This window comes from Macaca mulatta, chromosome 4, assembly GCF_049350105.2.
Source record: "Macaca mulatta isolate MMU2019108-1 chromosome 4, T2T-MMU8v2.0, whole genome shotgun sequence".
NCBI lineage: Eukaryota > Metazoa > Chordata > Mammalia > Primates > Cercopithecidae > Macaca > Macaca mulatta.
Genome location: NC_133409.1, coordinates 69335635 through 69362284, shown reverse-complemented (window position 1 = coordinate 69362284; position 26650 = coordinate 69335635). Strand labels below are relative to the sequence as shown.

Genomic DNA, 26650 nt, shown 5'->3' with positions numbered 1-26650 from the left:
TCCTCAAACAGGAGAGTTAGGAGGTAGAGGCAGCTTTAAGAACACGTGATCATAGAGGTGACTGGAAGTCTTCAACTGAAAACCCCAGAAAAGGCTTAGAAATGAGGGCAGGGGCTTAGGAATTAAAGGGAAACCAGAGAGAAATGATTTGGCAAGTGTTTGACTAAGGATCTGGTTGTTATATTCAATTTATGAGGAGCTGGGAAATTGCTGAACTCCGTTTCTCTTTGAATGACTATGCTTTAGAAATCAAATAAGTGTATATGAAGTTACAACACTGTGAGAAGCTAGGCCCCACATTTTTTTTTTAAGACAAAGAATATTAAAAGAAAATACTCGCCTTAAGACGGGACTTAAGATCAATTGCAATTCCATGTCTTTCTATTTTAAAACACAATGATTGCTTTAATACCCTACTTAACTCTAAAATGTTTTTATCACAAATGTAATCTTCCTCTAGAACAGGCTTTCCTATGGCACAGAAAAAGCATGATGGTATAACGCAATAAAACACAGATTTCTGAAGTATGCCTACCCTGAACAATGCAACTGAAATGAGGATGTCTGGTATCTGGGATGAGACAGGAAGAAAGGAGACAAGGCGGAGGGGAGGTAAGGTTGGCTGTAGCTCAGTCAACATGAATGCAGGCTTTGATTACCTAAAGCCTAAAGGTGGGTAATTTTGTTTTACCAACTTCTTAAGCTTGGGGAATCTGGCCCAGTGCTTCTACAAGTTTTTCAAATATTATAACTAAATGTCTGTTCCAGACACTGGATTCCTTATCTACAGCTGCTAAAAGCAGATCTGGTACTACTGGGCACATCTGGTCCTTTTGACATTTTAGGTGACAGCCTTTCCGTGCCTATTAGAATGGTCCCTGAGCAAGCCCCTGATGGGTCTCTCCAAGTTGATCATTAGCTGCAGATGTTAAGAACATGAGACATCCATGATTCCATACTGCATGGGCTATGATATTCTATCTGGTTTTTAAAGTACAATAATGATCTTGTACCTAGCTTTGTAACAAGTGAATAACTTGCTAACCATTATGTATCTAAAACATAGCCTTGAAACATATTAAGGGAAAATTGATACAACTAAAAGCAAAAACTGATAATCCACCAACAAAAGGAGAGCTTTAAAGCAGCTCTCTCAGAAAACGACAGATCAAGTAGAGAAAGATGTTGATGATTTGAATAACAATTAAACAATTTTGACTTAATAAATAATTGTACCCAACCAACAGAAAACATGCAGTATTTTCAAAGACACAGTCCTTTCACAAGCGAAGCCCATTTCTTCTGATCACCTTTCTAACTGCTTTGGTACCATAAATTTCAGATTAATTTCTAATTTATTGGCAGAAGCCTTGTATAGTTGCCTTCATATCCTTCACAATACTTAGCTCAGTGCTTTCTACAAAGCAGAAATTCTTGATCATCCCTCAGAGGTCACTTTTAATGAAGTTATCAATAACAACTTTGGCTAAGTAATTTTATGCCACTTCTCTTTGAACCATGTGTTGCCTAAGGAGTCCATCAGGATCTGTTAAGTCTTATTAGATTGGAGGTAGCTTGATAGCAAAAGGTCTAAACAAATTTTCACCTTAGAATTTGAGATGACTGAAAGTCATTCTTCACTGGTCCTGGAGCCAGTGCTGTAACTAAATGTTTTGGGATGCCCTATCACTTTTATGCAGGAAGCACAGAGTCAGCCCAACAAGACCGCAGAAGGCCACAGGCTCCCTAACTAGCAAACATGAGGGTTGGTGCCATCACAAGTTATCCAGCTAGAGTGCATGGTACTATTGTATAGAACTTTGTCCTCCAAATGGTCTTTCTCTGAGCTCCTCCAACAGGGGCAGAATGCAATTATTGCTTCAATCCATTCATATTTCTTCCTGTAACCCATTTCTGTGTTTGTGCTGGCCACTTCTCTTCACCATAGTTGACCTTAAATCTGCATTTACCAAATTATCTTCCACAGAACAATATCGTAATAGGTTTAAAAACTAAAGTAGTTTAAAGGAGTTTTTTTTTTTGGGGGGGGGGGACGGAGTCTCGCTCTGTCGCCCAGGCTGGAGTGCAGTGACCGGATCTTGGCTCACTGCAAGCTCCGCCTCCCGGGTTCACGCCATTCTCCTGCCTCAGCCTCCCGAGTAGCTGGGACTACAGGCACCCGGCACCTCGCCCGGCTATTTTTTTTGTGCTTTTTTAGTAGAGATGGGATTTCACCGTGTTAGCCAGGATGGTCTCGATTTCCTGACCCCGTGATCCGCCCGTCTTGGCCTCCCAAAGTGCTGGGACCACAGGCTTGAGCCACTGCGCCTGGCCCTAAAGTAGTTTTTAGTAGTTTAAACTACTAAAGTAATTTAAAATTAAAGGAGTGTTGGCATGAAAGGAGGTGTTCCATGCTTAATGAAGTTTGGGAAACCCTTGTTGAACCTCCTTGTTGAACACATGCCATTCAGGGCAGCATGTAAGAGTCTGCAGCATCATGAGCTGATTAACCTTACTGAAATCGCAAACTTATTTGACCACAATGTCCCCTTCCCATCCTCATTTTCAACAGAAAACTATTACCATAATTCTACAAAACTGAGGACATACTGTCCAAGAGGCTCCTAATTGCCAGTTCCAAGGACAGGAACAGGAGCTAGTTCCTTCCTCGCTCCGAAGGTCACCCCTTTGAGAGAAAACAAGTATTGTTTTTGAATCTCATACCCTTTTTGTCTCAAGAATAGTTAGGGAGCCCTCAGATTCTTCACCAGCTATAACTAAAGGGTCTATAATGACAAAGTCTCCCCCACAAAATGTCTAGTCCCTATACCACCTTAAGGTATTCAAACTTCTAGGAGACTTTTTTTTTAAATTGTTTTTTAAAATTTTTAAATTTTTTATTATATTTTAAGTTCTGGGACACATGTGCAGAACGTGAAGGTTTGTTACACAGGTATACATGTGCCATGTCGGTTTGCTATACCCATCAACCCATCATCTACATTAGATATTTCTCCTAATGCTATCCCTCTCCTAGCCCCCCACCCCCCAACAGATCCTGGTGTGTGATGTTCCCCTCCCTGTGTCCATATGTTCTCATTGCTCAACTCCCACTTATGAGAACATGCGGTTGTTTGGTTTTCTGTTCTTCTGTTAGTTTGCTGAGAATGGTGGTTTCCAGCTTCATCCATGTCCCTGCAGAGGACATGAACTCATCCTTTTTTATGGCTGCATAGTATTCCATTGTGTATGTGTGTCACATTTTCTTTATCCAGTCTATCATTGATGGGCATTTGGGTTGGTTCCAAGTCTTTGCTATTGTGAGCAGTGCTGCAATAAACATATGTGTGCATGTGTCTTTTTTTTTTTGAGACAGAGTCTCACTCTGTCGCCCAGGCTGGAGTGCAGTGGCTGATCTCAGCTCACTGCAAGCTCCGCCTTCCAGGTTCACACCATTCTTCTGCCTCAGCCTCCCGAGTAGCTGGGACTACAGGCGCCCGCCACCACGCCCAGCTAATTTTTTGTATTTTTGGTAGAGACGGGGTTTCACTGTGTTAGCCAGGATGATCTTGATCTCCTGACCTCGTGATCTGCCGGCCTTGGCCTCCCAAAGTGCTGGGATTACAGGCATGAGTCATCACACCTGGTCATGCGTGTGTCTTTATAGCAGAATGATTTATAATCTTTTGGGTATATACCCAGTAATGGGATTGCTGGGTCAAATGGTATTTCTGGCTCTAGATCCTTGAGGAATCGCCACACTGTCTTCCACAATGGTTGAACTAATTTACTCCCACCAACAGTGTAAAAGCATTCCTATTTCTCTAGGAGACTTTTTTAAAGCAAAAGAGATGTTCAATACTTAGGCAGACTTAATCTGCACACTTTCCGAATGTTGTAATTCTGTGCATATTTTTGTAACTACTATATTTGGTTTGTATAACAATTTTAATCTTTACATATTTTTAAAAATCATTTTTATAACACCACCAAGCCAGGTGATAATCAGGAGATTTTGCAATGGAAGAATCTGAAGGAAAGCACTTCAATGACTTTCTAAAGATCAAACACTGCATTTCCATCCCTGTCCTCTGGCATTCTGCCAAGAATTCCCCTCGATGGTTATATTCTTAGCAATGTCTAGCTCAGTACAACAAGTTACTTATTCATAATGTGAATCATTTATGCTATAGCCACCAATCATTCTTCTATTAGCTGCCTTACAATAAATCCATCAGCCCCGAGGAAAACACTTGCAGGGCCCTGGGACACAGTAGCAAGGTCACCTAGAAGACATGTGAAGGGCTGAGCAGTGTTGATTCCTTCTTGGGCATGCCTTCACCATATTATTTCTAAGTCTTAGAGGTAAAAAGCAGTAATATTTCAATCCCACAAGGCCTTCAATGTTGAGATTATACAATACCAAGTTACCACAAAGGTAGCTACTGACCTGGGATGGGCTCAGTGTGGTACTCCTGCACCTGCTCATGAGAGGGCAGTGTCAGTGCCTCAGTCAGATGGGGACGGAAGAAACTGGAGGGTGATGCCTACCCTCCAGAGAAGAGGACTGCCTCACAGTAGGGCCACAAGGCACCATGGATTACAGAGCACAGCTGTGCTGAGCAATGGCAAAATCTAGGCTGGAAAACATATCATTTCTAATCTTTGGTGTCTTTAATAAAAGGCATGTCACTATCCTGTTATCCCACTCACCAGCACAAGAGGCTCAGGAAATGCTAGCAAGAACAGCAAAGATCAGGGCGCCCTCAGCACCCGGTGCCTGGACGTGAATTTGCATCTTTCTGTTACCCGGGCAGTCCTATGCTGTGTACCCTAAGTGGCAGCTCTGCCCTGATGCCCTTCCATCAAAGAACCAGGGTAGCTGAAACCCTGGACAAGAAGGCACAGAGAACAAAATGTGGGGACAATTTTGTTCAGAAAATTATCTTTGTATCTATCCATCTAGCAGTTTTTGTAGTACCAAATAAATTAGTCATATTACAAAGCAAACAATATCAATGAGTGTGGACAGGGAAATATTTATTTGATTTTAGGAAAACAGAATGAACAACTAGAGCAATCTAGCCTAACAACATGCCATTTCTTTCTTCCTTTGTTGATATAAGCATGCATCTCTCTTATGAGCAGATATATCTATGGACTCATTTACAGAGAAGATCATCATTTCTAAAACAGAAAATATTTACTCTTTTTCTTTCTTTTTTTTTTTTTTTTTTGAGATAGGGTCTCACTCTGTCACCCAGGCTGGAGTGCACTGATGCAGTCTTAGCCCGCTGCAACCTCTGCCTCCTGAGTTCAAGCAATCTTCCCACCTCAGTCTCCTAAGCTAGGACTACAGGAGCTCATCACCACGTCCAGCTGATCTTTGTATTTTTTGCAGACATGGGGTCTCACCATGTTGCCATATTGCCCAGGCTGGTCTCGAACTCCTAGGCTCAAGCGATCTGCCAGCTTTGGCCTTTCAAAGTGCTGGGATTAAAGGCGTGAGCCACTGTGCCCGGCCTGTTTACTCTTTTTTTTTTAAATGCATCCAAATGACTGAATCTCACACACACGTGGGGTGAGCCTGACCTATAACACAGGTGGGGCCCCATGTTGACTTTTGTGGGCCTTGGACAATTTGGCCTTTGTGAGCCTCTTCCTCCACGAAAAAAATATTAAATTAAATTTTACAACTGCATTGGTATAAAGACAAATATAATCCAAGCTAGGTTCCATATTATATGTTCCTTATTACTATGTTCATTTTTTTCTTCTGTTTTAAAAATAAAGTTAAAACAATTCCATGGGCCACTGAAAAGTATCACGGGCCCTGAGCACTGTGACTAATGAATAAGTCAGCTCTACGCCAGGACCTATTGATTTTCAAGCTACTCAGCATTCTAGTCATAAGTTAGAGAAAAGAACTTCTGGGACTTTCTTGCCAGTAATAAAGATCTGCAGTAAGAAAACCATTGTTTTACCAGTTAGCAAAGCACTGATGAACTCTGACACAAGCAAAGTAATCTCGACTCTATTAAAATACTATTTGTCTTTGTAATAACTTTGAGTACTTCGAGAACAGTTCAGTGTTTTAAATATTTATGTCTCCAATAAAGCAATATTATTTTGCGAGTTAAAGGCAAGGCTCTAACCCATTGTTGCACTTAAGCTTTTAATTGTTTTACATTATTGCTTGGTTAAAAAAAAAAAAGAGAGACGTGGTATAAAATTGAAAGTATAAGCTTTTCTTTTTCTTTTTTTTTTTTTTTTTGAGACAGAGTTTCACTCTCGTTGCCCAGGCTGGAGTGCAATGGTGCGATCTCGGCTCACTGCAACCTTTGCCTCCCAGGTTCAAGGGATTCTCCTGCCTCAGCCTCCCAAGTAGCGGGGATTACAGGCATGAACCACCACGCCTGGCTAATTTTATATTTTTAATAGCAAAGGGGTTTCACTATGTTGGCCAGGCTGGTCTCAAACTCCTCACCTCGTGATCCACCCCACTCTGCCTCCCAAAGTGCTGGGATTACAGGCATGAGCCACTGCACCCGGCTGAAAATATAAACTTTTTTATCAGTAAAAAGTGATACCACTGTGCTTACCAGACTAAATTTTTTCATCTATTCCTAACACTCTAGTAAGCATTTGATGTATGATTGAGTAGCAGTAGTTTACCATCGCAGGCCTTGACAAATAGTTGATAATGTGGTCAGAGCCTGATAAATTAAAGTACTTAGGAAAGAAACAGAGTAAAATAATTGCCTGGACCTAACAGAAAGGCATATCTCCTCTTCCTTCCTTTCCCTTTTAGTGTCACTGTGGTTTTTCAAGAACCACCACCACCAAATTAAAATGAGATTTTCAATCTTAAAGAAAAGTAAGTTTTAAAAAAAAGCACAGAACTTTTCTAGCCAATGAAAAGGATTTAAAATATTACCTAAAGACAAATTCAATAACACCAGAAGGCCAGTGGGAAGAAATGCCTCTGAAATGGGTCATGAGCAATTACACTGATTCCATTGTGAGTCTTTGTGTATGTTAATCTGTAGTAGGCAGTTTCTTTAATTTTTTATCCTTTGGCAACAATATTTGTCATTATTCTATACAAAATAAAGACTTTTGTTTTGTTTTGTTTTTTTGAGAGAGAGTCTCGCTCTATCCCCTAGGCTGGAGTGCAGTGGTGCAATCTCTGCTCACTGCAACCTCTGCTGCCCTGCTTCAAGTGATTCTCCTGCCTCAGCCTCCTGAGTAGCTGGGATTACAGGCAGGTGCCACCACTCCCAGATAATTTTTATATTTTTAGTAGAGATGGGGTTTCACCATGTTGGCCAGGCTGGTCTCAAACTCCTGACCTCAGGTGATCCACCCACCTTGGCCTCCCAAAGTGCTGGGATTAGAGGTGTGAGCCACTGTGCCCAGTCTAAAGACTATTTGGGAATAGATTTTTCTGTTTTAAAAAAGACTACAGGGCTGGGCGTGGTGGCTCTCACCTGTAATCCCAGCACTTTAGGTGGCCGAGGTGGGTGGCTCACTTGAGGTCAGGAGTTCATGACCAGCCTGGCCAACATGGTGAAACCCCATCTCTACTAAAAACACAAAAATGCGCCATGCATGGTGGTATGTGCCTGTTTTCCCAGCTACTCCAGAAGCTGAGGCAGGAGAATCACTTCAAATCGAGAGGAGGTTGCAGTGAGGTGAGATTGCACCACTGCACTCCAGCCTGGGTGACAAAGCGAGACCCTGTCTCAAAAAGAGAAAAAAATGACTACAGTAGCTCCTCTAATAGGTCATTTCACTTTCTGCAGTTTCAGTTTCCTGCAGTCAACTGTGGTCTGAAAGTATTACAGTATTTTGAGAGACAGAGAAACCATATTCACATAACTTTTATGATAGTGAGTTGTTATAATTGTTCTATCTTATTATTCATTGTTGCTAATCTTTTACTGTGCCTAATATGGACATGAAATCTTATTATAGATATGCATGTATAGGAAAAACAGTTCATATAGAGTCAATACTATCCATGGTTTCAGGCATCCACGGGGTGCTTGGAACATATCTCCCACAGATAAGGGGGACTGCTATACTTCAAAATCGAAAAATGTGACTTACAGAGCACACTTATACAAAAATACCCAACAAACTGAAATTATGAATACGTTAAGCTTTTAACATGTTTCATACTGAAGTGGCAAAAAAATGAAAAGAGCTCACTTGTATAGTTGAAACCTTTTCAATGTCTTCACCCACAGACTCTTCTCATCAGTCTTCACCTGCAGTAAAAACAAAAAATAAATTGCTGTTTACTTAAATATTACTTTTTCAGAATTCTTTTAATGGAACATGGATGAGCTATCACGGCTAATTTTAAGTGGTTTAAAAGGAAGACTAGATGCCCAAAGGCCAGGATTTTCATAGGAAAAGGCCATATCATGCTACTGGACTGTAATAGGCCTATAGCAATAATGATAAACATTTAATTCAAAAATGAAAAGATTCAAGGATGTGGTATTAGAAAGTTACTGATGTCCTATCATCCTTGATTTTTCCCTTTCCCTTGAAATACTCTGATAATTCAAAAGGAGACGTGAACATACAACAGCTCTGTAAACAAAGGAGTTCAGTGACTTGCCAGAAGCCAGGAAGAATTTCCTCCAACAAAGGAGAGAGAAAACTCGAGGCCATGAAGCAGGGAATGGAAGGAGAGGCTCTGATTTCAGTCCTTGTCCACCGCAGCATCCCTAGCTCCAAAACACAAGTCCTCCAACAACTGCCTAAGGCCACAGCCACTCTTCCCTGAGTTCTCACTTTCCATCAGTGCAAGAGAGTTGAGGGGTCAAGCTCATTGGGGTGAGGCTTACATCTGGTGAAATTTGGGACTGCAATTTTTCTGGTCACTGTTTTGGTTTTTCTTTTTTTTTTCTTTTCTTTTTTTTTGAGACAAAGTTTTGCTCTTGTCACCCATTCTGGAGTGCAATGGTGCAACCTTGGCACACTGCAACCTCCACCTCCCAGGTTCAAGCAATTCTCCTGCCTCAGCCTCCCAAGTAGCTGGAACTGCAGGTGTATGCCACCACACACAGCTAATTTTTTGTATTTTTAGTAGCGTCAGGGTTTCACCATATTGGCCAGGCAAGTCTTGAACTCCTGACCTTAAGTGATCTGCCCGCCTTGGCCTCCCAAAGTGCTGGGATTACAGGCATAAGCCACCGTGCCCAGCCTGGTCACTGTTTTTAAAAAGAAAGAACCACAGACATTTCAACATTTGCAGAGTTTTAAAATTAAAAAAAAAAAAGTGCTTAGAAATTTCTCAGCTGGGTATCTTCATGAAAAAAAGTTACTCAAATATATTCCAGTTGATTGAGGGATGAATCAAAAGAAAAACTTCAGAGTGAAATGGTAGCTACTCAATAGCACTGGTAGGGAATATTAAAGGCAGGCACAGAATGTGCTATTATTATAAAAACAGCCCAATTAGAGTGCTGGCTTCCAAAATTTTTGGAAAAAAATAAAAACTTAATAAAAAGCGTTACTATAATTAGCTCCACCTAGGTCTGAAACCCTAGCTCAAATCATCAAAAATGGGGAAATGGGTGGGGATAATGAAAATTAGCTAATTTTATTCTGCATACAAGGAGTAAAAACAATGCAGTTTCATTTGTAACACGAGTACTTTTTCATTGAAGGGAATAAAAAAATTAAATGTTTAAGCTCAGTTAAGTCTGAAATAAATATGATATAGGCAAGACAGAAATAAAAACAAAAGCAAGATTCTGTGATTTAAATATTTAAAAACCAGTAGATGGTTCACTGCAGAACGAAATACTTCATGGGCAGATTTCTGACAAATTTGGTCTTAAAAATCCAACACAAAACTAGAATTATTAGAGGACTATATCACAGAAATGGAAAGGATGAAAAAAATCATGAATACTATATAAAAATATCCTGTGAATAAATTCAAACATTTCATTGGAAACAGTTTTATAAGGTGATATTTAATTATCAACACTGAACCAAAAATATAAAGGCTAAACAACTAATACATATGGTTTACCTCAAGGATTAGATAATTCCCAAACGATATGAAAAGCTTTCAAGATAGAGGAAAAATGAGGCTCCCCAATTTGATAAAGCCAGCACAAGTCTGGTAAGGTACAAAGAGAGAAAAGAGGCATGTTTGACTTAGATAAGATGTAAGAGCCCTAAATTAAGTGCTCAGAAAACTCAATTTCTAGTATACAACACATCTACATAGATAAGATTTATTCTATAAATATTATATAAATAGATCCATTACGCCCTATCAACAGGTCACAGAAAATCAACACCTATTCTTATCTTTCAAAGATGCCAAAATGGCATGGGGTAAACTCAGCACCTACATATGGTCATCTCTCAGTGCATGGAGAAATAGGATAGTTTACCATGATTTTTAAGAAGACCTGAAATCAACAGATATTTTTATTAAAAGTCAGGAATAAAAGATGTTCACTGGTCAACAGTGAAAGAAAATGAACTGCCAAATTACCTCCATCAGCAGGTGACAAGGTCGAACACCTAGAAAGATACCACAAAAGAAACATCTTTTTAAAACCTATTAGAAATAGTAAAGGTTAAGATCATTTAAAACAAGCTATTTAAAAAGCACTGGTTTTTAATCCAGTGGCAGAAATGATGAGTCATAAACAAATGAAAATGAAGACAGTCTGAAAATAGATCATATTCAGAAAAATAATGCTTAAAGAATCTATATAGAAGACATTTAAAGTAATCTTTAGACAATGATTCCCTCCTGAGAAATGATGAAAAATGCAAATGTATTTTTTTTTAAAAAAGAAAACAGCATCGTCTAGTCAGGAAATTCAATATGAGGTAAACCAATGAATTTATAATTTTGGTTATTATAGGAATATGAGAACAGCAAGAGGGCTTTTACAATCAGCAATGTTTATTTATAGGCGAATACTTGAGAACCTCAGAGGTTGTTCTATAAATTCAAAATAGGATTTAAAAAAAATTAAGAATATTTGATTATCTGGCCTTAAGTGCAAAATCCACTAATATATTATACTCAGGACATTAAATCCAAATAGAATTTCACGTCAAAACAAAACTTCATTACACTTCTGAAGGTTGGGGAAGTGTTAAAAATAGCCATCAGTGTTATATTTGTGAAGAGAAAATACTGACTGCACTTCACTGAATCACGGTGAAACAGGTCACATTTTATTGCTTTTGGCCAAAGAACAATGCTAAACTTATAGTCCACACTATAAGCAAGGTGATGTTTAAAATAAGTTATATGGGCAAAACACAACTCATGTGAGTTTGAGTATAAAAATAAATAAAATGTCAGGGTTGATTTTGTAAAAAGGAGACGAATGTATCACCATGTCCTTTTAACTACAGTGTCTAAAATAAACTTACCTTTAATTTTAGACAACAGACTCAAAGCTATGTGTTCTGACAATAACTGTGGATCAATTCTAGTTATTCTAGAATGAATGTTAACAACAATTACCCACGAAAAAGACCAACCTTGCTTTTTATATGCAGGACAAAATAAAACGCCATTGTTATTCTATGTGACTAGGTAAAGTGGCTTTTAATGGTCTGAGTTAGGCGTGGCTTAAACAAGAATGATTTAAAGTCATGTCTGATAATAACACTTCTAAATATGATACTGACTATGCAAAGACCCAAAGCATAAACATTTTCCCAAAAATGTCAATTGTTTGATATATAGGAGCCCGATACATTTGTTCATAAGCACAAAATGTGTTATTTCTTGAGTAAAACACATGAACTTTGTAAAAGAAACAAAGTGAGGGGAGAAATCCATATAAGGGTCTACCAGAAATGACAGGACTTCAGATCAGTGTCGAACTGTAATAATGCCAAAAGGGTAAATCTATCAATGTTCCTCCCATGAGTTTCCAGAAAATATGATTTAAGTCAGTAACAAAGATGGTCAAGTACACGAAAACAAAGGGAATATTTTTGAGGGGATATAAAATCTGATCAGGTAGATCTCAAAATAATCTCTATTTGGAATAGATCCATGCCGCTGCTCCTACCTGCCATCCTGAAGAGCCATGTCACATCTGTCCCTTCCAATCTGGGAATGTCAGCTAGGTAACTTGTGACTCTACATCCACTGCAACATAAAAACCTCTTTCTTGCTTCTACCTGCCCTTCTTTGAGCTGTTTCATTTCATTCATAGACATCAGCAAGTAACAATGGCTTGTGTAATACAAACTGGCTTCTATGAAGTGGGTGGAATAACATCATCTGTTGGTTTTGAAGCCTGACATCCATCTACCCTCCTTCTGGCATTCACACCAACATTTTCCTCTCCTTTGCCCTACTCCCAGCCCATGTGCTCGGAATGACATTAATTAGGCTAAGCCATCCATCATGTTTCATCCCCCTAATTACTGTGATTAGTTCATGGATTGGCACACGGCCCACACCAGACCAATCAGGGCCACCGAGATCTAATTTTTGGGTTTTATGAAGAAGGAAACAGAACTTTTCCCCACTATTAGATAAGAACAAGAGGGAGGAGAGCTGCTGCAGCCATCCTGCAAACACATAGGGTTCGAGGATAAGCCAACATGGAGAAACCCCATTCTGATAAATTTTGTGTGCTTTTGAACTGTAAAACAGGCTTGTACATACACTATTGTGACTTGCTTTCTCTCACTCAATATTGTGTGAGATCTCCCCATGTTTTTTTGCCAATCATGTAGTTCAACTGTTTGTACGGGTGGATAGTATGTTATTGAATAATTTGTGGTATATTTATATGTTCTAGTGTTTGGACCTGTACACTGTATCCAGTTTGGGTTTTTTTCCTACTAAAAGCAATGCTGTACATTTCTTCTATATTCATGTGCTGGAGATTCTACATTGTATTTATCTGAATTGAAAGTGTTAGGCTGTTCATCACACACATGGTGAACTTTACTGGTAATGCTAAAGTTTTTCAAGAATTGTACTAATTTACACTCCAGCCAAAGTGTGTAAGAGTTCCACTGGCTCTACACTACATTATGGCCAACACTTGATGCTACAAAATTGTAATTATAGCTATAGCTCTCGGTGTGGAATGGTATTGTTATGGTTTAAATTTGCATTTTCCTAACTACTAATGAGGTTGATGAGCATATTTTCATATGCATTCATGTTTCCTTCCCTGTGAAAAACCTGTTCATGCATTTTGCCCATTTTCTACTGAATTGTCTTTTTCTTATGAATTTGTTGGAGTTCTTCATGTATTCTTCAATATATAAATCCACAGGTCTGTTATGGATTATGATTTATCTTCACTCTCAACAGAGGATCTTAAATATAATGCAGTTACATATGTCTATGGTTTAATGATTTTTGTCTTGTTTAAGAAATTCTTTTCCTATCCCAAGGACATGAAAATATTCTTATATATTTCTTTTAAACACTTTGTAATTTCACATGTAAGTCCTTGATCCAGTAGAAATTGATGACTGTATATGTGTGAGGCAGGGATACATTTTCATTTTTTCCATAAGGATAACCAATTACCCCAGAGTCACTTACTAATTTATTCTTTCCTCTTATTTGCAATGCACATCTGTTACATATTAGGATTCTATAGAAATGTGGGCCTGTTTCAAGACTACTATTTTATTGGTCTAACTGCTTATCCCTATTGGCAAAATCACACTGCCTAAGTAACTATGATTTTGTAACAATATAAATAACATTGGTAAATCCTTCTACGTGCTTCTTCAGAATTATTTTGGCTACTTAAGAATCTTATCTTTGTTCTATATAAATTTTAGAATTAACCTAAGTTCCACCAAAAGCATGTTGAATTTGATTGGAGTTGCATTAGATCTACATATGAGAAAATCAACATCTTTATATTATAATAATGATATTGTCTATGAACATGTTACCTCTCCACACTATTTAGATCCTTAAAAATAACTTCCAATGAAGTTAAAATTATTCCATTTTCTACATAAAGGTCTCATGGATCTTTCACGAGATGTATTTCTAGGGATCTTTTTGTTGTTCCTGGAGAAGTTATCTTTTAAAAAGTATCCTGATTTTTTCTAGAAAGGATATTACTAACTTAAAAGAATATATTTGGAAATACCAAGAAAAGTTGCAAAAATAAGAAGAATACAAAAAACACTGTCGGCCGGGCATGGTGGCTCATGCCTGTAATCCAAGTCAATTTTAATTTCTAATATGATATATGCAAATGGCCATTTCTTCTTTTGAAAGAAAAAAAAATACAGTGGGTGTCAATCACTTAGGGGGAAAAATCCTAGAATTTGGAAGTGGAAACCACACAGGAGAGGTACAAATCTTTTGGTAACTGCTATTTCTTAGTCTCCTAACCAGTACATATACAAGTTTTACTCATCATTTGATTCAATTATGTAGTGAATGCCTGGTATGAACCAGGCACTATGCAGGCATGAGGAATTGTAAAGTGAATGAAGTATGGTATCTTCAAGAAACACAGCTCACATTTTAGAAAAGCTACATACATCAAGCAGTTTTTAATCCATTGAATTGTTTTCAGTGGTGCTTTGACAGATATATTAGGAAAGATTTGTCAAAAGAAAGGTTCTCCCCACTCAATCCAGATATTGTATATTACCTTTGCCTGTCTCATCAGGCACCACATGCTACATGTAAATACAATTTATGAAATGAGTTGAGCTTTTAAGATGAGTTCAGTTTCCAGTTTGTATCAATTCCTAGGTTCCAAAGGACACACACCAATATGAGGCAGGATTGATTTGAGGTTCTTACTACATTATTAAGATGTGTTACACTGAAAACAGATGCTTCTAGAATCTGGGCTAGATTTCATGGTAAGTTGACTGTGAGCTTTTAAAAAGGAAACTAAAAGCAGACAAACAACAAGAACCCAACACCAAATTTTGACGGTCCAGACCTTAGATTTTTACTATTTCCTATTTTTTTTTAAACAGACTAAAAATTGGCATAGTTAGCTGGCAAAGGATAATTAATTCTAATACTTAGTTAGAGATGAGGCATTCCAGTAGGTGACCTCTTCCTCATATTCCCTGGTATGTCTCTCTGTTTTTCATACTTACAGCAAAGATGGCCTCTTAATAAAGAAAAGCTGGCCAAAGAACTGGGAATTCCGTCACTATTTTCCTTGAGTTTTTAAAGTTGGAGGGGATGCTGGGCAAAAATGTAAAAAGTAGGGAATGTTTCTTCAATGAATGAGCTTCACTTAAGTACTGCTACTATTACAGGTGCTGTTATAGACAGTAGGGTTACATAGAAAAATACTAAGCCACTGCCTAAGACATCAGGTTCTTGAAGGGATACATACCAGGACACAAACTGGATAGCAGCTATATCACAAGTGCTGTAATACAGTTATCAACGCTTTTACTTGAGCAGCCTGTGCTATCCTAAAACGCCTTGAATGCATCCAACATTTGAACACCAACAGCATACCAGTGCAGGTGCTAAAGATGTAGCCATGATTGGGACAGATTCAGTCCTTACTGTCACGGGATCTTTAGCCAGTGGGATGGCTGGCACAGCATTAAAGACAATGCCCAAAGGCAACTGTAGTTATACAGTAAATTTCTGAAAGCATAACAAAATACAACTTTGATATTAAAATTTGGGTCTTGGTAGCATACTGGTGGAGGAAAATTATGGGTAAGACAAGACTTTCCAGAGATACTCAAGTCCAGGCATAAATGGGGAAAAGGAAGGCGATTATGAAAGTTAGCAAGGTTTTGGCAGATTCTACACGTAATAAAATGGAGGAAGCCACAGAAACTGAGCAACATTTTCTAAGCAGAAAATATTTATAAGCACCACTTTTGATAGAGTTCAAGAGCTTCTTTCAATCTAGGTCAGTAACTTCAAGCAATTCAGAATGTGTTAACAAGCAGTGAAAATGAATGTTAATTAAAATAATAAAATTCCCTCAAATGAACAGAATTCAGATGGCTGTGGTTTCCAAAGTTGTACTGTCTCACATGTCAAACAGATTTGATAAAGGGAAACAGGATATTAGATTTTTTGTGCCACTTATTTAATAAACTAATATTTTAGGAGATAACTTTAAAATCTGAATATGTATTCACCTATTTATTTAATGGTGAAGCACAATTTTTTTAACCAGGCTTCTGTAAAAATATACTTTATTCAGGCAACATATGGAAAAAAGTGTTACATCACTTGAAAATGTTCTATTTAGAAAGGTAATTTCCTTTTGCTTTTTTTTTTTTTTTTTTTTTTTTTTTTCCTTTCCACATCAGTCAAGTAAAACAGGCTTTGACATATTGGTTTTTAAAAAAGAGAACTTCCAAATATATCACAGAGTTTTTACTTAACATCTATCTTGAGGCTATTTCAATGAACTTTCAGTTTCAGGGGAGGGAAAAAGGAAACATGAATACGAAGGGCTGGCTTCCAATAAAACGTTTTACAGCTACTACCAAACGGTGATTTATTCATCCACACGTTCCACGGCACTACAGCCACTAGTACTTCCTGGAAACCTTTGGTTTTGCTAACATGGACCATTTTTACTTCTAAAAAGACGGTAACTGTTAAAATTGAATAATGTAGCACATGAGGAAAATAAGAGAGAGACAACTGACATATGCAAAAACACCTTGCCATTTTCAATCTGGACTTGAGAAAACTTTTACTTTCACTAAACCTTCATTAGCATATCTAACATGTGCTTACACGGTTATTTTGTTGATCTTAAAATGGTTCAAAACTGAATATGATTACCATTTCAAAAATCTTTCATAGAATCTGAACCTCACAGATCATCTCTTCTGCATAATATTTTCGCTTTCCTTCACGGAAGCCATTAGGGTTTTCTTCAATCTATCTTGCCAGTTTAGACTATATTAAACTTGTTTATTTTAGAATAATTTTATTTAGAATATAGATATATACGGTTTCTAGTTTCTAACTCCATGAACAGAGTAATATTTCTTCAGATTCTGTTTATGCGCATGTTCAGTCAAGGTATCTTGACTACCTAAAAGGTAAAAGAGCCTCTAATAGTGGGGGCATTTGGCTGTGTGTACAGTTAAACCCAGATTAAAGGGCAGGACACTCATAGTGCACAGATGATAAGCTAGAGCATTCTCTAGCCACAAGTTTTTCACTATGAAACTGACATTTAGTGTCCACTAAAAAACTGACATATAGTACTCCTGCCATAAAATTAGTTAGATTTGCACTTTCTGATGTAAATATTCAGCAACTATAGGTATTTCTTTAACATCTGTCCCCAACATTAGACCACAGGAGACCCCATTTCTCTGTGTACCACAGCATGCCAGATGCCCAGCACATGGCAGATGCTCGCAAATAATTGTTAAATGAACAACCAAGTAGAATGTGCTCACTGGATTTAGTAGCATGAGGTTAATGAGAGCAGTTTGGGGAAATTGTAAGGGCTAAAGTGGAAACAGTTCAGGGCGATGAGTGAAACACCATGTATCTTACACAAGGCCTGAGGGGAGGGAAGTAGAAAGAGCTATTGTGGGGTAGGTATTCCAAGCAGGGTTTTACGTTGGAGAGTCTGGATGATATATAAATAGAGACAAGATAGACCTTTTAGAGAGGAAGGGGTTGAAAATACTGAAAAAGGAAGAGTAAGTCAAATCATCCCTGAAAAGACAGGAAGAACGAGGACCCAGAGCCCAGGACCCAGTGTTAATTAAGATGGGGACACACTTGCTGTTATGACAAAGGCAGGAACATGATGCTTCTTGGTAGATTTGGTGGCAGGCCATGGCCCTGTGTGTTCTCAAGTGATTTCTATTTGTTCAGAGAAGTAGAAGTCAAGATCATCTTCTGAAAAAGTTGGGCAAGGCTGCGCATTTGGGAAGAGTTGGGAAAATTATAATGAAGTCATTTAGGAGAGTCAGTCATGAGCTGACTAGAAAAAAACAGAAAGTCTGTCAATATCACATTCTGCACCATCAACAATCAGGTGATAGGTCCAACTGGCAGGATGCTGGCCTGGGCATGTGCTTAGCAGACAGCAGGTAGGGCCAGATGGGTAACCCTACAGGGAAAGCGGTGGCTTTGGAATCGAAAGATTTGGGCCCAAGGCCAAGATCTGCTATTAATGAGCTGTCTGACTTGGAGGAGTCATTTCACTTCCTTAGGCTTTTACCATTTACAAAATGACAGTTGCATAAAAACTTCCAAGGTCCCTTCCAGCCCTAAAAGGAATCTTTATAAAATAACCAGCAAATTAGTCTAATGGCAGCACCACTGATACCGGACAAAGGTTCAGAATTGAACAGGAACCATAATTCCTGCCTGGTCCATGGCTCCACTGCTTTCTGACATGCATTACACAAGACCTCCCCTCTGCTCTGCCTCCTAGTCTACTTGCACCCTGCCAGCTACACGATAAGCATGATCATATGGAGTTCTTTGCTTCAATCCTTCCAATGGTCCCCATCGCTATGTAGATGAGCCCAGACGCTTCAGGCTAGCCCAGGAAGCTCTTGGTCATCGGTTCCCACCCACCTGCCTGCCTCATTGTCACTGAAATACTAACTGCAAAACTGTTTTTCAAAAAAAAAAAAAAAAAAAAAAGGATAGGGAGAGATTTGTTAAAGGACATAAAATTACAGCTAGACAGGATGAATAAATTCTAGTGTTCTATATCACCACAGATGACTGTAATTAACAATAATATGTAGTTCCAAATAGCTAGAAGGATATTGAATATTCCCAACACAAAAAATGATAAAATGTTAGAGATGATGAACATTATTATGTATTCCATGAGTATGTTGTCAATTTCTTAAAAATTAAAAAAGAAAACTAGAGAAATACATAGCATTGTAAAAAATTAAAGCATTAATAAGGGTTATTCAAATCCTTTAAACATACCCATCCTCTATTCTAGTGGCATATATATTGTCTTGCTATTTTAAGACAGTTCAATTTTAAAACACTGTACTCAGAGATTGGGGCCAAGCAGGTCCCAGCAGCAACAGTGAAAATTTTGTGGCTGGGTTAAAATATACTAAAGTGAATTCTTTTCACTTTCTAAGGTGAGTACAATATAAGTTAAAGCCTTCCCAAAAGAAATGGGCTTTCCAGAGGAAGTGAAGACAGAATATAAATAACATTCCCCATTCATTAAAAGAATGGTATTCAATGATGTTTACACATGTGGTTCTCACTCTTTAAACTTAAGTCTAAATATACTTTTAAAGCTGTAGGTAAAGTAGTAATTTACTGAAGCCAAACCACAAAGAAATTTCAGGAATGCATGCAGGTTATATAATTCCATTCCCTGCTATATAAAGAGAATTCTAATAGCTTCTATTTTGGTCATCTATTCACTAATTTTGACTTAGAACTGAATTTTGGAACATAAAATAATTTGAGAAATTAAGTTCCAGTCTAATCAAGTTTCTAGGTAAGAGGTAGAAATGTAAGCTCCCCACCACTGAACAGCAATTGTTACACAAGAGGTACCTGGCAAGGGGGCTGCTACCCGCCCCCAGAATTCTCCATCCTCTCCCTCTCATGGTTGGGAATTTTCTTGTCCTCTTGACACCTTTATTTACCTTCACTTCAGAAATTCTACACTAGCAGGAGTGACCCTGGCAAGAAAGGGAGGGGCAACGAGAAGAAAGGTTCAAGCAAGGGTCAATGAATGTTAGGAGAAAATCAGCTTCTGGCTGAGTGGTGCGGGGGAGGGGTGGCATTCCAGAACCTTCTGTGTACTTGAGGTGGAAGGAGGGCAATCGGACTAGCTTTTATAGAAGACTTGGGAGATGGAAGGAAACACATTAAAAAACGACGTGAGAGTGCAGGAGGTAGGAAAGACTAAATTGTTCCAAGGAGCCATAAGACACCTAACTTAGCCGGAGCTGCGGCCTTGGTGGAAACAGAAATACATTCTATCTAAAATTTAATAAATTCAGTATGTGCTTCTCATGCTGGAAAATAAAAATTCTAAGCAATCCAAGAAGATCATCATTGAAGAACAATACCTTCTTAAGGGCCAGGGCAATATCCATAGACATTCACACTTCTTTCATGGAAAGAATAACGAGAATGAGAAAGCGCTCAGATTTTAAACAAATAAGGGCCAAAACATAAATCTAATGGATTAAATAATGGCATTTATATGGCTAAGCCCTCATTCAGTAGGCTGGAAAATTTAAGCCAAGAAAATCTCCAGAACATACAACAAAAAACAAAGAGAAGGAAAATAATAAAGGAAGAATCGGTTCCAAGAGGTCTAAAATCCACCTACTCGATTTCTAGGTGAAGATACATTAATATTAGTGAGGAGAAAATATCCCAAGCTAGAGAAGACTTCAGATTATAAAGCTCAAAAATAAAAGGACTGATGACGAAAAGATAATGATGAAATTTCAGAACTAAGGATAAAGCAAAAAGTCCTATATGGTTCAAAGAGGTAAAAAGACACACACCCATGCACACACACAATCAACTATGTTGTAAGTCTAACATCAGACTTATTGGCTACACTAGATTGTAGGTATCAGAGGTGCAATGCCTTCAAAGTTCAGAAACAATAATTTTGAATCTAGACTGAAATAATCAAGTGTGAAAACAAAATCAGACATTTTCAAACATGCAATAACAGTGCTTACCGTCTACGCATATTATACATCAAAAGTTATTCAAAGGGAGTAGCCTACCAAATGAAAAAAGGAATCTAAGGAAGAGGACGACATGAAATACGAAAACAACAAAAACAAAAACAAAAAAACTCCGGAAAAGCTAAATATAACCCCAAAGCAGAGAAATGTCTATAAAGAAGTGAAGCTGGCCAGGCGCGGTGGCTCAAGCCTGTAATCTCAGCACTTTGGGAGACAGAGATGGGCGGATCACGAGGTCAGGAGATCGAGACCATCCTGGCTAACACAGTGATACCCCGTCTCTACTAAAAATAACAAAAAAATTAGCCGGGGGTAGTGGTGGGTGCCTGTAGTCCCAGCTACTCGGGAGGCTGAGGCAGGAGAATGGCATAAACCCGGGAGGCGGAGCTTGCAGTAAGCTGAGATCCGGCCACTGCACTCCAGCCTGGGCAGCAGAGCCAGACTCCATCTCAAAAAAAAAAAAAAAAAAAAAAAAAAAAAAGAAGAAGAAGAAGAAAGAAGAAGAGAAGCTACTGGGTAAATCTCCTTCAAGTGGCGACATTTCATGACCCATGATGGGAGTTCTTTCTCTATGGATCTAATTCTATTACTTGTCTCCACAGTGAATAATATTTGCATAATGGCTTTAGGTTTTCAGAAGCCACTCAGAGACAAAACAAAAAACATATTCATAGTTAGGCTATAGAAATAAGAAATAAGTGTATTAACTGTGACACTGTAATAGTCAGAGTCTAGCTAATTGGGAGGTCACGGGTAGGGTAGGTCCCTCTTGGGACCAAGGGGGTTCCCGCATATGGGACTTTCAGAGCTAAAACTGGGAAAGTCCTGTGTAAACCAGGACTAGTTTGTCATCTTAGTAATAGGGTAGAAGAAATGAATAAAGGATGCTAATATCATTTTTCAGACCAAGGTTCAATAGAAGCTTTAGAAAAGATATAAGTTGGTGACAAGACAAATATAGCAACTGTTAGCAGTGACTATACTTGAGGAATGAGGTTTTAATATTTGATTTCACCCTTTCCAAACTTTAGATTTTTAAAACAATACATCCATTTAGAGCACAATGGGTCATCTCTTATTCACGAGGCATCTAACTTCTAACAAAGAGAATATTTCAAAATTAGGACAACCTAGAACTCCAAACATGTGAAGCCAACTAAAAATGATTAAATAAGAGATTTTTATCTAAACTCTGATATGAAAGCAAGGGTATAAACAAACCAAGGACAGGAAGATCTGCTCTCCTGTCCAGGGGCCATGTCTGTACTATTGTGAAGGATGAATCATCACAGAAAAGGACAAGAAGAAGACCCTAGTGAACCAAAAAAAGAAAAAAAAGGTGGGGGGGAACCAACTGAGCCATGTTAATTATAGTAATAAGCCATTTAGATTCCACATTGCCACTACAGCTACTGCTGGAGAAACCAGAGTTCATCCACATCAAAATGGCTCAAAAGACACAGTGCTGTTTCTCTCTCCCTCTCTAAAGGTGTGGCTGCGTGTGAGTGTCATGTATTACACTAGCTTTTTAAATAAAAGTCATGAGTTACGTACAATGATCTGGCCATTTTATGGCAAAACTGTTACTTATAGAAAAAATTCAAAATAAGGGTCTTTTCATAAGCATTAATACTTTGAAGTTTGTGTAATGACCCTGAAGAGGTATCTATAAATACATTTTTTTTTCTTTAAAGAGAACTCAAGTCTTAGGTATGCTGACTCCACAATTATTTGCACAGGAAGCCATTAACTTATCTGCAAATAATAACTCACCATAAAGATAATAATTGTTTCATACCCTTCAACTCAAAAATGCCTCTGTTAACACCCAAAAGATATGATGTTTATTTTCAATTCAAAATAGAAAAAGCCCATAGTCGTGCTTTCTGTAAGCCGCTAGTTACCAAGCATATAATCAACACCCATTATGAGTGTCGTACAGTGCATGAAACCAGGGGCCTTAATATATTAAACTGCTTAAGGAGTCCCTGCCAGATCATTGCACATCTATCAAGTTTCCTTTTTTTAAAGATACACAGTGTTTTAAAACCATACCTGAAATCAGGATGTAGCTCATAATTAACATGAACATTTAACAGTTTATTTATGCTCCTTGAAAAGTTAAATCAATTATCTGAAAAACCCAGAGTCTAGCAACTAAGAAAACCAAAAAAATGCTACATACACAGCTCATTGGAAATGCATGTGATAATAACTAACATAACTGAACTCATGAAAATAATTTTTTATAAACGTGGCTCCAGGTAAGCTGAGATAGTGTCCTATAAGTGAAGACAGCTGAAATTAGAACCATTAAAAAGAACAAAATTAGCCCAAAGTAGATGCTTGTTTCCCCATTTTCAACTACAATTTACACTTAGTGTATCCACAAATTCCCAAACAAGAAACAACAGAACTACACTCCTAAAATGTCCACCTATGACTTCTCTATTTTTCATTTTAATTACAAGACTATTAAGATTCCCATTCAGTTATTTCAGGGCATTAAAAACATTTCAATGTCCTTTATCAAGAGCAAAATTTGCAACACAGTCTCCACAACTCCAAAAACAAAATTTAAAAAGAAAAAAAGTCTGTGAAAGCTGCAATTTACTTGCTCTCCAGGAAGCTAATTGGAATGTGCCAGAGTAAAGGTAATGAAATGATGTAAAGCATTTGTGTGAAAGTCAAAGCATTCTGTGATAAGCCTGTTAAGGGTAGGAACCATATCTGCCCCTCATTTTCACTTCCTTTGGTTCCTGGTGATAGCTCTATTGAATATTCAAATTAAACAGATTTAAGAACTAATTATTTTTCCAGAAGAGTCCCTTAACTACTTTAACACCTGGATTGTTTTAAGTTTCTACATCCCCCAAAAATGCTCCCAACTCTTCTTGGAAGAATAACATCCTGTAAATTCCTACCCACTCCTACTCTGAGGTCAGCTACAAACCACAGCCTTGTAACTTTCAGGCAAAGATACTGGTGTCTGTATGAATCCACAAGCATGAAAATGATGATGTATCTCCAAGCATTTGTTCTATTCTCTACAAAATCAAGCTTTATTGTTCATTTGTTTTATTACTTCATTACTTTAATGGGTTTTCTTTCAGAATTAGGCTTAGAGCCTGGAACTGAAAGTTAAATTTTTCCATATGTCTGAATTTCAACCATTGGCTCTAATGATGGGGAATCTATTTTCTCTTTCAGTTGAAGTATTTTAGATGTTGATTTTTATTCACTTAACTCTTTACAAAAAATGCTTTATCCCAAAGTTGAGTTTCTGACCTCTATGCACTTTTCAAGTTAGTCTTGAGTGTGTTTTTTTTTTTTGTGGAAGTCAGTGTGGCACTGGATAACATACTGAGGGCATACGATTTGCCTCCTGAGCTTCCCATCCTTTTTCTCCCCAACTATTGTTTTAAAATTTCACCAACTCCATCAAGCTCTCCTAGCCTACCCTAGGCCACACATTTTACTACACCATAAAACCATTCTCACATTGTTTTCTACCTCCCATGTGGCTGCTTGATCACAGTTGTTTTTTTTTTTCTTTTTTTGGGGAGGGGGAGACAGAGTTTCACTCTTGATGGCCAGGCTGAAGTGCAATGGCTCAGTCTCAGCTCACTGCAACCTCCGCCTCCTGGGTTCAAGTGATTCTCCTGCCTCAGCCTCCAGAGTAGCTGGGATTGCAGGCACCCACCACCAAGCCCGGCTTTTTTTTTTTTTTTTTTTTTTTTTTAGTAGAGACGGGGTTTCTCCATGTTGGTCAGGCTGGTCTCCAACTCCTGATCTCAGGTGATCCGCCCACCTTGGCCTCCCAAAGTGCTGGGATTACAGGCCTGAGCCACCATGCCCAGCCTCAACTTCACTCTTCTTCCCCTCCTCCCTCAGGTACAGAAGAGGGACAGTCAGAACTGCAGAGGGGCAACCTGGTCACCAGCACTCCCCATCTCGGCCATACACTGCTGCCTCCCACACATCCAAACTCACCCTCTGCACTGGCTCTCAGCTTCCACGTAGGATGACACAATTGATCATCCCTAACAAGCTTCCCCTTTAGAGTCTACGTTGCCTCTCTCCTCCCCTCGGCCATTAGTATCTTCTGCCTCAACCAAATTGGTTTAAGATCACTGTTTGTGACCCTCTCCTTCCTCATCTCTGACCCCAGTCAGGCTTCTAAGCCCTGCAACACCTCTGAGATGACTGACGCCCCCGTCGTCAGAGGCCCCTGCATCTTTGTCTGCAGCTGCAGCCAAAGCCTCCAGACTTATGTTTCCCAGTGCCCAGAGAGCAGCTCCATGACAGGCTCTCGGCTAACCCTGTTCCATCTAAAGCTCCGCATTCTACCTGATCGCCACCAGCTTCACCTGCAACTCGGGCAAGTCTCAGGATGCACGGGCCAGCAATACTGAGCTGCCTGGAACCATTTCTGCCCAGACTCCCCCTTCCCTGCTGCCCTGGACTGACTGGGTCCTTCCAACCCATGTTTACCTGGTGACTCCTCTCACCCTGCGAGACCCACTTCCAGCATTCGTGACCTCCATCTGGATGGCATCCCTGAGCCGGCACTTCCAGATGACACTGTTGCCCTCTGATTAGACCAGTGATTTCCTCAAGTGCAGAAATTGGGTCTCAACTTTGAAACTCGAGACCCATTGTCATTATTCAAAAATGTTTAACTGAATGATGAGTCTTCAAAGGAGAGCAAATTCGTTATTTGGTTGCTCCCAGACATAAAGTGTGCTTTCAGCTTAGTACAAATAAACAAATGGGGTTTTAAAGAAAGCACTGCATAAGGTATTTTCATAGAACAGTTTAAAAGCGAAAATACAGAAGTCATTAGCAAAATACCAGCTAAGTTAGAAAGGGGAAATTCACATGAAATCATACTAGAAATGTATGCAAATTTTAGTCTTTGATCCTCAAGCTTGTTTCCCCAGAAACTTTTTGGCAAATTAAACCAGTGATTAGTGACATGTATCATTTCATGGCACAAGGTCTTACAAAGTGTTCTTTAAAACATCACTTGAAGGTAAAGTTCTCCTCAGTTACCCGCTCCTTGTCTTTTAACTATCCGTATCCTTTCACCAAGACTGCCCATGTAAGAATAAATGTTTGTGAAATTATTCTCTCCTTCGTTTTTTGCTCCTGAGTAATGGCTCTAGGACATTTGTTACCAGCCTGCACGTGTTCCTGCCATCCTGTTGAGAACAGGACATGGAGGAAGAGGGAGAGACCAGGTAGAGGGGTATGGCCAATGCAGGCAACACTCGCCTGGGGGCCTCTGCAACCTGCCCACCTTGCCCAGGACCAAGGCCCAGGCCACCAAGTCTGACTGTCCTCCATAGGCACCCGAGGCCGGCCCTGAGAGCAGCCCTCTGTGTGTCCAGTTGGCCAAAGCTGATGATAAAAGCAGACAAAGAGACACACTTTGGAAGAACTCTTTAAATTTGCTTTTTAAGTTATAAAAATAATAACTCCTGTTTAAAAAAAAAAAAAGTCCAGAGAATAAAGAAAAGCAAGGAAAAACCATCACTTGTAAGCCAGAGACAATCATGGCCCATACTCTGGTGATTTTTTCCAGCTTTGCTTGTGTGTTTATAATAGAGAATGGAGATTAAACAATTTCGTGTACTCTGACCTTTTTCTTTTTTCACTGAACATTACAACATGCACATTTTTAGGAGCAAATTTTAAACTGTTGACCTTTCGCTACTTGTAGGAAAAATTCTTCAGAAAATGTCAAATGCCGCCTGCTTGTTGTAGGAACCAGAGAGTCCTGAAGTTGTGAGACTGTTCTGACTCTCAGAAGGCCAGAGAGCCAAGAAGCTCTGGTGGACAGGTTGATGGCAGTGGCCGAGGAAGCAGCCAGCCAGCCCCTGGGGCAGGACAGCACTAGCAGGAAGCGAGCCGCTAGAAAGCCCTATGCCCACTTCCCCGGGGCTTCCCCTTACTCGCT

General features: G+C 38.9%; 1 protein-coding gene across 4 annotated transcripts in view; it reads right to left on the bottom strand.

Moving 5' to 3' along the window:
* Window positions 1-26650, bottom strand: part of PLEKHG1 (pleckstrin homology and RhoGEF domain containing G1) — a 241729-nt gene that overhangs the window by 182304 nt on the left and 32775 nt on the right. For 2 of the 4 annotated variants that reach the window (XM_077999541.1, XM_077999545.1), the window contains exons 1-2: window positions 25183-25547; window positions 8215-8273 (exon numbers count right to left, since the gene is read on the bottom strand). The gene's annotated coding sequence lies outside the window, so the exon portion shown is untranslated. Of the gene's footprint in view, window positions 1-8214; window positions 8274-25182; window positions 25548-26650 lie in introns of those variants that run through there. The other 2 variants (XM_077999539.1, XM_077999544.1) reach the window with 1 other exon arrangement.